Source organism: Crocuta crocuta, unplaced genomic scaffold (genome assembly GCF_008692635.1).
Source record: "Crocuta crocuta isolate KB4526 unplaced genomic scaffold, BGI_CrCroc_1.0 scaffold165, whole genome shotgun sequence".
In the NCBI taxonomy this organism is placed as follows: domain Eukaryota; kingdom Metazoa; phylum Chordata; class Mammalia; order Carnivora; family Hyaenidae; genus Crocuta; species Crocuta crocuta.
In genome coordinates, this window is record NW_027530502.1 from 3959499 (window position 1) to 3976672 (window position 17174).

A 17174-nucleotide genomic window follows, 5' to 3' on the forward strand; every position below is an offset into this window, starting at 1 on the left:
AGCAATAGTTTAAAACTATCAAAATTCTGGTAGAATTGCCAAAGAAATCATGAGACTGGTTTAAAGAAAGCTGATTTGGAAAAGTCTTAATACAATCCTCCAGAAGGAAAGGACAGAGAGTTACACATACTGCCAGAGAAGACATACTCATCAAAGTCTACATCTGATGTGAATATAAAAGGTAAATGAGGAGAAAGAATCTCCCAGAAGATGAGCCAGGAGTCATGAGGAACAGTGTCACGGAAATTCCTCTCCAAAAGAAGAATCAGAGCCACACAAGAAATTTCTTTTCTTCAGGCTAGGACATTTCTATAATGCTTGCTTAACAAAATTTCAGAATCTATGGACCAGAGATTGTTGTATGTCTCCCACCTTTTCTTTCCTAAATAGAATTTTCTTTCTGTTTATCCTGTCTCTGCTCTACCATTACTACTCTACCTAAGGTGGTAGGAAGATCAGAAAACTTTTTTTCCCTTGTTCACATGTCAGTGCTTCACAGGTAACCACATTCAGCTCTCGTAGAGAGACTGCATATCACCCAGAAATCCCAAACTTGGAACTGGATGCAGTGACTAAATGGGTTGTCTGCTTTGGGGAGGCCTGGAAAGGGGATATGTTCTGTGTGGGAGGAATATGAGACAGATCCCAAGTGGTCATTAGGGCAAATGATCACAGAAGTCTCTTTATGTTCACAAAACCCTCTTTGTCTCCTCGTGGGCACATGCTAGACTACTTTTTCCCAACTCGCTTACATTTAGGTGTGACTAGCTGAGTTTAGCCAATAGGATATAAGTGTAATGATGCATACAGTTCTAGATCTGGCCCAGTAAAACCTCCCAAGGTGATCCCTCCCTCTCTTTTCCTATCCGCTGGCTACATTCAGAGATCCTGAGGAGGATCCTATGGGCCTCAGGGATGGCACAGCCACAAGATCAAACAAACAACAAAAAGTTGGGTCCCTGTAGAACCATAAAAGAACAAGGACAGTGAGGAGGGGGGACCATCAACAAAGAGGTGAGAAATTTTTCCAGAACAAAAGGATATAAGCTCTATCAAAGCAAAAATTGTACCAGACAAAGGATGAGGGGATAAGCAGGGTTCATGTGTGGCAGGGATGGGGAACAAAAGAGAGCTAAATCCTCATCTAACAGAATGGGATTGTATCACCATAAAACTCAATGTAAAGTAAGAATGTCTAAGTTATTTAATTATTGCCTCTAACAGAGGGAAAGGAACAACAGAGCCAACATGGACAGCTGGTTTTCGAAGGGAGAAAAGCCTTATAAAATTATTATATTTTTAAACTGTGAGCATGTATAGTTTGATAAATTCAAAACTAAAATAGAATATATAAAATAGAATAAAAGACTAAGAGAGGATTTTCCTCACCAGATAGTAAAGCCTACTATTAAGCCATTGTAGTCAAATCAATTTGTCGTTGATGTGGTAAAGAATGAATAGTTAGTAAAACACAAAAAAGCTAAAACCAAATAGATCCCACTACATATAGTAACTTAATTATGAAAAAGGTGATATTTAAATTCTGTAGGGAAAGCATAGCTTGGCACAAACCACCACTCATCTGAAAGAAAATAAAATCATACCCCTACCTATCACAACATATAAAATAACCTTAAGACACATTAAAGACTTAAATATACAATAAGAGATTTAAATTTTTAGGAAAAATAACTATAATTAAGTTTTTTTGAGAAGGTAAGATTTATCGGAATTTATAAAAACAAAGTCTTATGTGGCAAAAGATGGTCTAACAAAATCAGTGAAGAAATAACAAGTCATCTACGAAGATATGCTTGATCTTACAGGTAATTACAGAGAAACAAATTAAAATTTTTTAACATTTATTTTTGAGAGACAGAGAGAGACAGCGTGAGAAGGGGAGGGTCAGAGAGAGAAGGAGACACAGAATCAGAAGCAGGCTCCAGGCTCTGAGCTAGCTGTCAGCACAGAGTCCAATGCGGGGCTCGAACACACGAACCGTGAAATCATGACCTGAGCCGAAGTCAGATGCTTAACCAACTGAGCCACACAGGCACCCCAAGAAAAACAAATTAAAGTACCCATAATATGAATTTGTGCATACATCAGATTAGCCATTTTCCTTAGTGAATTAGCCTTTCCTACTTTGATGCCACAGCCAGCGGCACTGGTAGCAGAAATGTGAGTCATTTTATGAGTGTTTTTAAGAAACATTCTGCCATTATCTGGGCAGAAGATATGAACAAACACTTCTCCAAAGAGGACATCCAGATGGCCAACAGACCCNCTGCCATTATCAAATACTCTTAAAATTCATGTAGCCTCAGACCCAGAAATCTCTTGCATGGATATCTATCACATAGAAGTAAAATGCCAGTGGGTAAGAATATCGGTACAGAGATGTTTATTGTAGCATTGTTTGAAGAGGGGAAAACTGTCAACCTAGAAGGTTTTTTAATGGCACCATGATGAAAACAGCTGTTTCGATAGGTTAAACCACCAAAACGGAATCAACACACTCAGTTCCATTTAAACACCATCTCTGACTTATCAAGAAGGCTAGTATTTTCCCTCTTCTTCCTTTTTTACATCCTGTTTCTTGGTTTCAATCACTCAGACACTTTCAAATCTCTGAACCCCATGTCAGCAAAGTCCCTGGAACTCACAGAAACAGTCACATGCTCAAAGCTGTGAAAACCACCCCATTTCTGTCATCTGCAGTGTTTCCTTTTAGACCACGCCTCCTTCTAAGAAGATATTGCTTTGAGAGTCCAGGAAACTGAGTAATGATTATATGGCTAGAAAGCAGCAATATCTGGTGTAATCCTACTTGCATGTAACAATACTGTCTTTCTCTAGAAAGGCACCACCAAATTCTCAACAGGAGAATAACTCTACTTGCTTGATGAAAGTACCACTCATTCTTACTTCATTTTTTCTGTTCTACAACTTCCACATTTCATTCAATAAATGTACTTTTGTCATCAGAAACCACAATAAATATAATATTGTCACAGTTCCAATTTTTGTCTTCACCCATATTGATGTGTGTACCAGAGAGTTACACAGTTAGAAAAGTTAGAGTTAGAAAAGGAATAATCTTTTCTAAAAGATATTTATTTGAATAGTGAAATGAAAAATCTCATTAGCAACATATAAAAATGAACCCATAAAATGGTACAGTGACTCTATGTTTGGGCCCATAAATAAAATTTTTCAATGAAATTTTAAAGGAAATGGCCCTTCCATTTTAACAGCCTCTAAAACTTCAGAAATCGTTCAAAGAACAACTCCTCACTTCCTTTTGTCCAGTAGCCATATATATATAAGATAGATGCTAATATACCTACATAAGTAAGATTTTTCTCTAAGGAAGACTCAGAAAGCATAACTCTATCAAAAATATATTAGCTCATAAAATCAAGTTACTGCTATTCATATTTGGGATCTTACTCAGAAATAAGTCTCTATAAGGTTATATCATAAGTAAAGATAATAGAAAGCATCTTGAAGAGGTCACACATAAAAGAAGCCATAATTCTTTCATAATAGGGAAAAATCACATTACATGTAGCCTTTGTAGGAAGAGATGTATTGAATGCACCATGAACTTGAGGATACTATGCCAAGGAGAACAAAGCCTCCACGTAAGTTGTTCTTTTGAGAGAAAGTTATTAATTCCTTGCCCTCCCTCAATTCCATATGATATTATAGTTCAGCAATTCCAGGTGTGAAGTGAGCTCATATAATACAGACAAAAATCTACCTCAGTCTTATGCCTGCAAATATCCCAATTAACATAAAGAAATGTGAACAGTGCTAAAACAACCCAGAAGCAGAGTTGGGAGTCCTGGATTTTAGGTTGGGAGCTCCCACAGGCTGACCTTGAGTAGTTCCAGAATTCACTTTTCTTTCATGCAACCTGGTTAAATTAGATGATCTCTAAGTCTTCTGCCAGAAAGTCTCCAACTTTGGGGCAGGTTGTAATTAGGACTGAGGAACTAACAGCTTCTTCAGCCTCCAGATGCAACTAAGGGCTGCCCCTCCTCTGCCCTTCATTCCCTCATTGAATCTGGCCTTCCTTGCTTTGCACTGACCTTTCTTTCCTCCTTCTGCCAATTCCCTGCCTTCATTCAACACTGCCCTCCATTATTCTCCAGTAATAATGGTAACATTCATTGAATACTTTCTATGCACCACACAGTTCACATTCATTTTCTCATTTAATCCTGACAACTACCTTATGAAATAGAGTAAATTATTTTCTCATGTTATAGACCATGAATCAGAGTCTTAGAAAGATGGTTTTTCCTTCACTCTACCTCTGACTGCTACATTCCAGTATATACAATAAAGTAATAAAGTAATTATTAAACACCGGGTATGAAGTCCTTGGCCAGGGTGACCAGAATAAAAGGACCACATGGTGAAGGGTGAATAGTTAGTAAAACACAGAAAAAAGCTAAAACCAAATAGATCCCACTATATATGGTAACTTAATCATGAAAAAGGTGATATTTAAATTCTATGAAGAAAGCATAGCTTGGCACAAACCACCACTCATTGGAAAGAAACTAAAATCATATCCTTACCTACCACAACATATAGAAGTAACCTTAAGATACATTAAAGATGTAAATATACAATAAGGGATTTAAAAATTTAGGAAAAATAACTATAAGGTTTTTTTTAAGAAGGTAGGGGCGCCTGGGTAGCTCAGTCAGTTGAGCGTCCGACTTCGGCTCAGGTCATGATCTCACAGTTCGTGGGTTCAGGCCCGTGTCGGGCTCTGTGTTGACAGCTAGCTCAGAGCCTGGAGCCTGCTTCAGATTCTGTGCCTCCCTCTCTCTCTGACCCTCCCTGCTCACACTGTCTCTCTCTCTCTCAGAAATAAATAAAAACATTTAAAAAAAAAGAAGGTAGATTTATTTGACTTTATAAAAACAAATTGTTAATGTGGGCAAAAGATGCTCTAACAAAATTAGTGAAGAAATAACAAGTCATCTATGAAGACATGCTTGAACTTGCAGAACCTGCAGGTAATTGGAGAAAATAAATTAAAATAGCCATATTATGAGTGTGTACATATATCAGATTAGCAATGTCTCAGCTTATGGCTGCTGTTCATGATTCTTAAATCCCTTAGGTAATGCCTGAGGTTAAAGTGGGGCTGTGAAAGCTACTTGGAGAATGGGGTGATTTCTTCCATCCTACAGTAACCTGCATAGATCACGATGGTGCTTTAGCTGTAGCGGAAGTTTGGGTGTGATGTGTCTGCTTTGACCAGGGACAAGATCCCCATACTCACAGAGGCTAATATTCAACAGATCAGGAACTGGACATAAACACTGGTCACTAAGACTTTCTTCCCTTTTTAATCAATTGACAGTAAACTGCTCCTATATTTCTATATATATTTAAACTCACTAAGATGTTGTGAAAGTTAAGTGGAGCTATCAGATGCATTACATTGCTGTTAAAGAATAGAAAAACTTTGCGTGCTTGAGACCATTATTTATTTCCTCTCAGCATCAATTTCCTGATTTATAAAATGAAAACCTATTTTCAAGAAATACCTATTTTCAAGGAATTTTATGCAGATTAAATAAGATAACTTCTATCACCTCATAGCTATTGAAATGGCTCTCATCCAAAAGACAAGAAGTAGCAAGTGCTGGTGAGGATGTGGAGAAAAAGGAACCCTTGTGTGCTGTTGGTAGGAATGTAAACTGGTACAGCCACTGTGGAAAACAGTATGGAGGCTCTTCAAAACACAGATAAATATACCATATGATCCAGTAATTCTACTTCTGGGTACGCATTTGAAGAAAACAAAAATACTCATTCAAAAAGATATATGCACCCCCGTATTTATTGCAGCATTATTTACAATAGTCAAGGCATGGAAACAACCTAAGTGTCCTTTGAAGGATGACTCAAAAAGTAGAGTGTGGAATATGTGTATGCACGTGTGTGTGTGTGTGTGTGTGTGTGTGTGTGTGTGTGTGTGCTTATTCCTTTCTTGCTCTGGCCATCTAGGTGCTGCTCTTGGTTGGGCCCATCTCACACCTAAGGCAGGAAGATGGTGACTGCAAGGAAGAAAAAAAGTCACTGGAGTTGATCAACTCTAGATAGCAACTCATTATGAAAAGTGGAAAGTACATGCTGGGACTCAAGCAGACTCTGAAAATGATCAGATATCGCAAAGTGAAACTGGTCATCCTTGTCAACAACTGCCTAGCCTTGAGGAAATTTGAAATAGAGTACTACTCCATGTTGGCCAAAACTAGTGTCCATCACTACAGGGGCAACAATATTGAATTGGGCACAGCATGTGGGAAATACTAGAGTATGCACTCCGGCTATCATTGATCCAGATGATTCTGATATCATTACAAGCAGGCCAGAACTGACTGGTGGAAAGTAAATTACACAAAATTTGTCTTTAATAAAACTAGCCAGATCTTGTTTCAGAAAGAAAGAAAGAAAGAAAGAAAGAAAGAAAGAAAGAAAGAAAGATAGAAAGAAAGAAAGAAAGAAGGAAAGAAAGAAAGAAGTGAAATCCTGCCATTTACAACAACATGAATAGATCTTGAGGGCATTATGCTAAGTGAAGTAAGTCAGACAGAGAAAGACAAACACTGTATAAGATCATTTATATGTGGAATCTGGGGAAAACACAAAAAACTGACCTCATAGATATAGGGAAGAGATTGGTGGTTGCCATAGGTGGGAGGAAGTGGTGGCGAATGGGTGAAGGGTGTCAAAGGTACAAATTTCCAGTTATAAAATACATAAGCCACGGGGATTTAGTGTGTAGTATAGTTACTACAGTTAGTAATAATGCTGCATGGCATACTTGAAAGTTGCTAATAGATTTTAAAAGTTCTCATCACAGGAAGAAAAACATTTTTTGTAACTATGTATGGTGACAGATGTTAACTAGACTGACTGTGCTGATCATTTTGCAATATACATGAATATTGAAACATTATGTTGTATACCTGAAAGTGGTATAATTTTATAGGCCAATTATACCTCAGTAAAAAATAATAACCTATGGAAATGCTTGAAACTGTAAGCATTTGGTACCAATAAAACCAGTGAATATTAGATATAGATAGTAAAGGATATTATGTACTGATACACATTTATATACTCATAAGCAAACATAAATGATAGACCAACACACATACATACACACACACACACACACACACACACACACACACACACAGAGGCATCTGAACATACCGATTCTGATGCTATTCTAAGCCTCATGGAAATTCTTTAAATTCTTTTATGTTTATTTATTCTTGAGAGAGAGAGACAGAGACAGAGCGTGAGCCAGGGAGAGACTGAGAGAAAGGGAGACACAGAATGTGGCACTGAGCATGACATGGGCCCCGAACTCAAGAACCATGAGATCATGACCTGAGCCAAAGTCGGTCACTTAACTGACTGAGCCATCCAGGTGCTAAGCCTCATGGAAATTCTTTAGACTTTGGAATATGCTCAGCTATCGTAATACCAACACAATCACAAAAAATGCCATCCTTCTCTCTTTACAGTAAGTTTGAAAAAAGACTGGTGAAACAATGTAAACAGAAAGCAGCAGTAGCTGATGGATGCTCTGGGTTCTTCATTTTCACTACAAAGGGCTCTGGCGCCACTGTGTGGCCACATAGCACAGCAGCCCATCACTAAATCAACTTCACAGAAGCTGTGAAGTCTGGGCCCTCCAAAGGTCCCCCTTTCCACACTGAGAAGATAAAAATGGTTTCTTTGATTCTAAGAACCCAATCCCACCTCAAATGGAAACAGTGCATAAAGTTCACTTTAATTGTCCACCAACCTATTTCTGTGTTTTGTGTTGAATTATCCCAACTGACCACACTCTCTGTGAAGCTCATGATGTTTTTAAGGATTCTGTAGCTGCCCGTCAGTAGGAGAGATGGTCATGTTACATGATGGACCAGAACATGATCAAAAAAGAGCTGTAATAGAGGTGTGTAGACAGAAATGGGGGTTTTGGGGGAAGCAAACTGCAATACTGCAATACAAAAGCAGAGCTAAAGACAGGTCAACAGCAAGGGCTGAGTGGGAGAATTCAACTCAAAAAAAAAATTTTTTTTTTGAGCTGCTGTTACTATGAGTCACGCTCTATGGTCAGGGCTAGAGATATGAAAAAAGCTAATGCTTTAACAAGCTCACCGACGAAGGATAAATCTTCAGGAAGAACTAAGGAATCAAAACCAATGCACTGTATTAGAAACCCTCTGGTTAACCCAAAGAAGCAGTGCTTTAGGGGAAGAACGCTACCAAGTTTACAAAGCTAATTTCTAGACATAAGCATGTTGCCAGACCAGAGAAAACTTTAATCCATATATGCCACTTTTGGTTTGGAAGAGAAAACAAAACCTCTCCCTCTCTATTCCCCCATGAAAATTCTTTGACTCTTCAGAGGTCAAGTTCACTTCTCCACTATATTTTCCATAACAAACTAAATGCCAAATCATTGCTCCATCACTTCCATGAATTTTAGGCAACCCTGTCTTTATTTTATTACCCAGTGCTTGGGTCTAAGTGCCTTTGCATTTTTTTTCACTAGTGACTCAGTTATTCATATACCTTACCATCCCATTTACTCAAACAAATGTCATACATTCTGAAGAAAAAGAATAACTGTTCAATTTTTGCAGTTTCTTTTTTTAAAAGGTCTTTTTAAAAAAAATTTATTTGGAGAGAGAGAGCATGTGAGCAGGGGAGGGGCAGAGAGAGAGAGGAGACAGAGAATTCCAAGTAGGCTCAGCACTGTCAGTGCAGAGTCCCACATGGGGCTCGATACCATAAACTGTGAAATCATGACCTGAGCCAAAGTCAAGAGTCAGACACTTAACTAGCTAAGCCACCCAGGTGCCCCATCAATTTTTGCAGTTTCAGAGTCCTTACCCTCCATCCCCTTCAGCTGGTCTTGACTCTCATCAGGCCAAAGCTCACTCACTGTCCTTCACCCCTCCCCACAAGACTGTGTGCACCTCATATTTCTCTTCTTTCTCCTAATCTCTGAGAAAAAGAAGGTCCCTGCTTCTGCCCAAAGATAATTTTTCTGCCGTGTTCTGCTTTTCCTCTCTGTTCACTTTTCTCCAGCACTTAACTCCATCACTCAATCTCCTTTTTTCATAGATCTTCAATCTCTCTCTATATGCAGCTCTCTTCTGCTCAGCCTATAAAGAAGAATCTAATCTCTCTCACCTTTAAAAAGAATGTTCTTTAGCTGCTGCTACAGCTTTCCTTCCTTTTGTATCCAACATCTTGGGGTCTGTTCCCCAGTTCTCCCTTGATGCACTCAGTATGGCTTCCTCCCTCAATGTTTGCATACAGTTAATCGAGTCATCACAAAGGTTGAATCTAACAGCCTTTTTACTTACCTTATTTGACCTTTTTATAGCACTTGACGCTGTCGACCACTTGACCCTTAAATTGTCCCCAAGAAGCAATTTATCAACTCTTTGCAATATACTATGTTCTTTACTAAGCCTGAGAAGTCAAATGAAAAAAAATGGCCCCTGCCTCCGAACAGTTGACAGTCTAGCAGAGAAATCTGGTTCAAAGTAAGGAAGGTGCAGAAGTCTCTGAGTCTTCTGGCTCTCCTACTGAACATTTCCATGTTCCTCTTTCCCTACAACAAAGGTCTCTTTAATTTTTGATCGCATGCCCTATCTATATATAATCCCTGATATACTTACAAATATAAGCACACATATACAATCATAGGCTAAAATCTGAAGATAATAAGGTAAGATTTATCATTATCTATGCTGGATATAAGTCCACATTTCAAATAGTCTTCTGGATGGCTTCCCAAAAATTACTTTGTAATGAAACTGACAAAGAGGTTTAACTTGAAGTAAGAAAAAAATGCCAGTTCAAGGATATTTAGAAAAGGGAACCTTTATACACTGTTGGTGGGAACGTTAACTGGTACAGCCACTATAAAAAAAAATAAAACCAGCATGGCAAATTCCTAAACAAATTAAAAATAGAACTACCATATGACCCAGCAAGTCCACTGTCCACTTCTGGGTATGTATATATAAATATATATATATATATGAAGGAAATAAAATCAGCATCTTGAAGAGATATCTTGAAGAGATATATATTATTATATATCATATATGCTTGAATGCAAACACACATGCACACATGCTGGAATATTATTCAGCCATAAAAAAAAGAAGAAAAACTGTCATTTGTGACAACATATATGAAATCTGAGTGCATTATGCTAAGTGAAATAAGTCAGAGAAAGACAAATACAGAAAAAGATCTCACTTACATGTGGAACATAAAAAACTGAACTCATAGAAACAGAGAATAGAATGGTGGTTTCCAGGAGCCAGGGCAGGGGTGGGGAGGTGTGGAATGGGCAAAAGTGGTCAAAATACAAACTTCCAGTTATAAAGTGAGTAAGTCCTGGGGATGGAATGTATACCATGGTGACTATACTTAACAGTACTGCATTGTATATTGGAAAATTGCTAAGAAAGTATTTCTTGAAAGTTCTCACCACACACACAAAAAAATTGTTAACAATGTGGTCATGAATTTGTTAACTAATGACATGTTATGTGTCAGTTATATCTCAGTGATGCTGGAAAAAAAAAAACAAAAGACAGCAACAAAACATGCCAGCTTTTTCATCTTCTTTTTGTTGACTTATGCTTTCATTGTGGATATTTATCTTCAAACTGCAATTTCTTTGCAAGAATCTTTTAAATGACTGTTTAAGTTGACCTACAGGGTTCAACATAATGCTACACACACACACACACACACACACACACACTGCACTTAATGAGTATTTATTAACAAAGTAATATGCATTAGGGCTTTGGTATTTTCTGGGCTAAGAACAAAAATTGTTTTGAAGACTTTAGAAACCCAAGACTTTAGCAACCAAGATGCTGTGAGAAACTAAAAGTCACTAAGAAGGGATTCTGGATGACTGTGCAAAAATACTCCACTCTCAAGAATATAAATAACATGTCCTATAGATTTGCCTTCTTGGTACCCTTAGTATTGCTTTGCAGTTATGGCACTTGGCTATTTTTTTTTAATTAAAAAGAAAAATTGATTCTATGGCAGTAGGCAGTCCCATAATGGAACCAAGCAGTGTTCCCACTGAATATTCGCCATGTCCAGCCATACCTGGCAAGCCAGCAGGAAGACAGTGTGAGAGACCCTTTACACAAGGATGCTCATGGTCAAGAAATATAAGAGCCTGCTTTGGTACTAACAGCCTCCAGTGTAAGACTAAGCTGTGAATAACAAGTTTACCCTGAACCTTCAAACAGGCTTCAGAATGAGGAAGATATTAAGTCCAATGAAGGAAGAAATCAAAGTTCCCAAGCTTGGTATGAACACAAGGATCAGAGTTGGAGGCAAGAATGTGGCGGAGATTTCTAATTGGTCACCAAAATTTGCTATTTGTTTCCATGCTAATGGACCTTACAGGCTGAACACCCAGCCAGAGATACATTTCCCTGCTTACCTTGACACATGACTAAATTATCAGCAATAGATTGTGACAGGAAGTGCAATTTCTGCCTTGTAATTGCTTTGGACTTGTACTCTCTCAAGGAAGACCTGCCAGCTAGATCATGGATCTGCCGGTACCATGTTTCAATCATGATACCAAGAACAGTGCCCTAGGAGACAGCAGAGCTGCCAGATGGAAAGAGTCGGTATGGTGTGACTGAATGACACAGCAGAACAACCTCACCAACATGGGATACTCACTGCAGGATTATTACATGACAGTGAAACCACTTCTTTAAACACTGTATTTGGTACTCTTTGTCAGAGTAGCTTAGCCAACACTCTAACTGATACCGAGGGGAAATTGAATGGATTATTGGATGGTTTCTGTTAAGTTTAACTCTCTTGATCCACCCTCCCCTTCCCCAACCAAGTACAGCCTGAAGAAACTTTGGCTGTGTATATGTGGTTATAGAAGCAGTGTTAAAAGTGGAGGGAGAACTGGCATCAAGTGGACTTTGGCTGAAGTCCCAGCTTGACCTCTAAAAACTATACTGTCGGAGGCCGGCTCCGGCAGGTCCAGGGGTCCCTGAAGGACGGACGGTGTCAGCGAGAGAGAGAGTGAGAGAGCCCCGAGATTCTTTCTGATCACCAGGCAGGCATCTCTGTCCTGTCGGTTTTGGTGTCTGTATTTATAGGTTAAATGATAACATGACATCAGAAAAAGGAATTTTTACAATGGATAACTCTTTGTGATAAGACGCTTTGGAAAGTGTACAGAAGCAGGTTTTACAAAAATATTCTTGCAGAACTATTCCAATTATAGTGAGTTTAAGTAAATCTTATAACTAAAGAATTAACAGGGTATTCTTAGTAAAAGACAGGATACATATTTGTTCTAAGTTAATAACGCTAAGGTTAGGTCATAGGTTAAGTGTATAGATGGGCTAAGAGTCATCCTGTCTAGCTCTCAAGAGGACCAATATTTTTGAGCTGGCTAATGAGTTGTTTGTGGAAACCTATTTGATGCTGAATGTGTGAAAACCATGGAGGCCCTAAATGTGTCATCCTTTTGTTTGTGGGTAATGTTTTAGCTACTCTTATCTATCCTCATCCTAGCCATCTGTGAGGGAGGGTGTTTGCAGAAAGTAGGCCTTGAGAAAGGGACTGCCATGCTTCACCAATTAGCAAAGACATATGTAGTAACTATGCTCTGCCCTTATCTGTACCTTAACTCTAAATGAGGCTCTTTGTCTCGGGGCCAGGCTCAATTGTAACTCTTGTGTTCTTAACCCCCTTTATTATCTAAGTCTTGGATCTGCAAGGCCCATAGGAAGATTCTTTTGACAATCATCCATAGAGCTTTCATCTAAAATCTCTTTTGTAAAGGCAGGGATACGCTTTTCCTTATGAGGTATCTGTGTTCAGAATATGGGTCTGATATGGAATATTGTGAGGCCTGGTCAATACCAGCAGGCTCATTTCCAACATGAGCCAGTTGTAGCAGAAAGAGATACCAGTTTTCATTTCTCATGGCAGGAACTACGCAAACACTGCCATTTCCTTGCTGTGACTGCCATCCAGAGAGGCCGGTGTGGCTCCCGGCACTATACAACTTCAATCAAGTTACTTGAACTTTCTAAGCTTCAGTTCACCTATAAACAGAGGATTATAACAATTAGTGAGGATACTAAGAAAACCAAACACAGTCCTGGGAAAGAGTAGGCATTTCATAACTGATAGTATCCTTTCTTCTAGAAGCTCAAATCCAGGAATTGGTAGGCATGGTTCCTTATGCCAGGGACTTTTTATAAGCCAAAGTTCATTATAAGAAACTTTAGGTCCAACTCTTATCAATCAGCCTTCTTGAACTATCTATTGAACCAGCTCCCCATCCAACACTCTCCAGCTCCCCATTTCCTGCAACCCAAAGTATGTAAGGCCTGTAATTTCTGGCATTGCCAGAAATGGTATTGCCAGACCCACATGTTCCTATAGTGGAAAATAAAAAGGATACAGACTAAGGAAGGTGGGTAAGAGTGCGTCCTGTGTGAAATAAGCAACAATGGATATGTGCCCACGGTGTTGGTCTAATGATGTCTAGACATTCATAGACTCCATATTTATGTGCCCAATAGAACTTTTCTGAGACCAAGGTCTAAAATCACCTTCCACGAACATTTACAATGAGTCTATTCCATCAATCTCTACATTACAAGAGATACAAGGATTCAAATTGGCAAGGTCTCTACTCGCTTAAAGTTCACATTTCAATGACGGTAACAGAAACACATAAAAATCTTCAATACAGACAGACTCTATAAAGGGCTATATCAAACAAGCTAGGGTATGGGCTTAGCTACTATAACAAAGAGTATCAAGATGGAGTGGTTTAAACATGAGAGTGTATTTCACTATCACATAATGTCTGATATACGCATGAGGTAAAAGGAGAAATTGCCTAGTTTAAGTAATATTACAAAAATTGTGAAATCTACCTTCTTGGTCCTAGTGCTTCTCTTTCTTCTAAGATACAACCCCTTTACAACTCCCCAGTGTAAATCTTCAATTTGCTGACATTTTACCCCCTATGCTAGAACCTATTTTCAAAAAAGTCTTGAAATATTTATTCATAGTAGGATGTCAATAAATGGTAAGGATTAATACGGTACCATTTCCAGGGACTTTAGCCCTTTGATGGATTACAACAGATACAAAGACAATAGGAGTGCCTGGGTGGCCCAGTCAGTTAAGCATCCGACTTTGGATCTCAGCTCAGGCCGTAATCTCTCGGTTGGTGGGATCAAGCCCTGTGTCAGGCTCTCGGGCTCTGCACAATGGTGTAGAGCCTGCTTGGGATTCTCTCTCTCTCTCAAAATAAACTTTAAAAAAAAGATCCAAGAGAATAGAATATATTTTGTCATGGAAGTTTGAGCATCATTAAACAGTATTTGGGCAGAGATGGATCTTTGAGGATTGAAATAAACCACCCATTCTTAAAATCTATCTAGAATAGATGTTGCATGTTAACAGTGTTGGTAAAAGAACAATAAATTGGGTTATGGTAAAATATATGGAAGAATTTTTTAATACCAATCCCAATGATAGACCTTCTCTCTACCCCCAACCACTTTCACATACAGACTTGGGGACAAACTGATCACACAAAATACTCTGATCATTAGCAGATCTTGAGAGAGTGAAGAGAATTTATCAAAGAAGGGTAGCAGAATTAGAAAGTTAGGCCAGTAGACCTATGTATACCATGTGTACATTAAAATTATCATTTTGACAAAATTTGTCTTCATAAATTTCAGGGAATTTTTTCCTTGTCTTAAAATATATCTGACCATTCTTACACAGTGAGAAGTAGACTTGGAAATATGTTGATCATAATTTGAATTACTGTGCCCTTTAGGAGTTACTTAGATAAACTTAATAAAGTTCTTGTCACCAACTTACATTTTACTATGTATTGCTCTTGTGATTATTTTTAATGGTGTGAACAATTTTATCTTTAACACCATCACACTCCATTCTTCTTAATGTCAGTTATCCCATCAAGTTCTGACACTAATCTCCTTATTGGTCAGAGAGAAGTATTCATAGATTCTAAATTACTGTATTTTCCCCATGACACGTTTCTGTCAAATCACTAGTTTAGTATTTGATCCCAAATAACATCAAAGAACTGTTTTGTTAATATGCTCTCTTGCTATAGTTTAAGTTCATTACAAAATATTCTGAATGATCCATATTCGATTGTAGCTCACAGTTGAATTCCTATTTTAAAATCCTCTAGTGCTCATGAGTCATGCCAAAACCAGTAGTCTGCTTTTCAAAATGTGTAATAGCCTATCACTGTTTTCCACAAATCATACTGGTTTTAAAAAGTTTGTGCTACATATAGGAGGATTAGGAGGAACTTAACGGTGGACCATGGGGGAGAAGAAGGGGAGTAATAATGGGGGAGAGGGAGAGAGGCAAACCATGAGAGACTCTTGAATGCTGAGAACAAACTGAGGACTCATGGGTGTGGTGGGGGGAGGAGAGAGATGGGCATGGAGGGCACTTGTGGGGATGAGCACTGGGTGTTATATGGAAACCAACCTGACAATAAGCTATTTGTAAAAAAAAAAAAAATGAATGCAGAATAAAACTTAAAAAAATAAAATAAAATCTTTGCTCAGAAAAAAAAAAGTTTGTGCTATATAGAGGCTGACTTGGAACATTTTAGATGCTTTGGCTTTGTGTTTCTCAAAACAAACAAACATTTTCTTTATCTCATACTCAAATCACAGGTAATTTGTACGCAAATTTTTGTATGCAGAAATTGCAGAGATTTCATTTGCAATATTAACTCCTGACAAGTCAATAGATACCATGTTTTTTTAACCCAACATTGTGTTGCCTTTATAATATCCACAAACTAATTTGAAAACAACCTCACATTTTCAATCTTTTTACTTTGAAACACAGGGTTGTTGGAGAGAAGGTGGGTGGGTTAGTTGGGCTAGATGGGTGATGGGCATTAAGGGGGATACTTGTTGGGATGAGCACTGGATATTAGATGTAAGTGATGAATCACTAAATTCTACTCCTGAAATCAATACTACACTATATGTTAGCTAACTTGATTTAAACTAAACTGAATTTAATTTAATTTAATTTTAAAAATTTGTTTAATTATAAAACAAAAACATTTGGGCTTGATTTTTACAGGTTTTAACTAGAAGAAGAAAAACAGTTTTAACTGAAATTTGCTATAATTAGCCAACTTACATTAATATGATAATAACTTCCTTGCCCTCTTCATGTGCAAAATAGATTATGAAAGACAATGACCTTTGTTCTACCAAAGCTTTAAAAATGAAAGCAGGAGCACCTGGGTGCTCAGTCGATTAAGCGATTGACTTCAGCTCAGGTCATGATCTCACGGTTTGTGGGTTCGAGCCCGCGTCGGGCTCTGTACTGACAGCTCAGAGCCTGGAATCTGCTTCAGATTCTGTGTCTCCCTCTCTCTCTAACCCTCTCCTGCTCACACTGTCTCTCTTTCTCTCAGAAATAAATAAAACTTTAAAAAAATTTTTTTAATGAAAGCATATTGCTTTGTGCAATCATTTAAAACCCAAGATCATTTTAAAAATTCAACAGTGCTTAGACTCGTTCTTAATTCTTTGTGCAATAAACACAGATTCTTTTTCCTAAAACTTTTTTAAGTGATTATTTTCTAATTTCGCTAGAAATAAAGTGTAAGATTCTATTTCTACCACAAGGCGTCAGTCCATGGTAGTTTAATCTTCAAAGAGCTTTAATATTACCCTGTGGAAAGTCAATGACTACAAAAAAAGTACATAATAAAACAGGCATAGCCCTTACTTGCCCTGGTTGATTAAAGAACAATCACGAAATTGCAGTTGAGAGTTTATTTTCCTTTGTTTTTCTAATCAGGTTACTTCTGGGGATGTTGCGCACCAAATGCCTAAAAGCTGCAATTCAGGTTTCAGACATGCTAACCCTGAGGCTGGCTCCAACTCAGAGGAGTAAATCCCCTGCACACATTCTCTCTTTCTCCATACCCCTCATTTTAAAAAACACGCCAACACTTTTAAGTGCTGACAGTAGCTTAA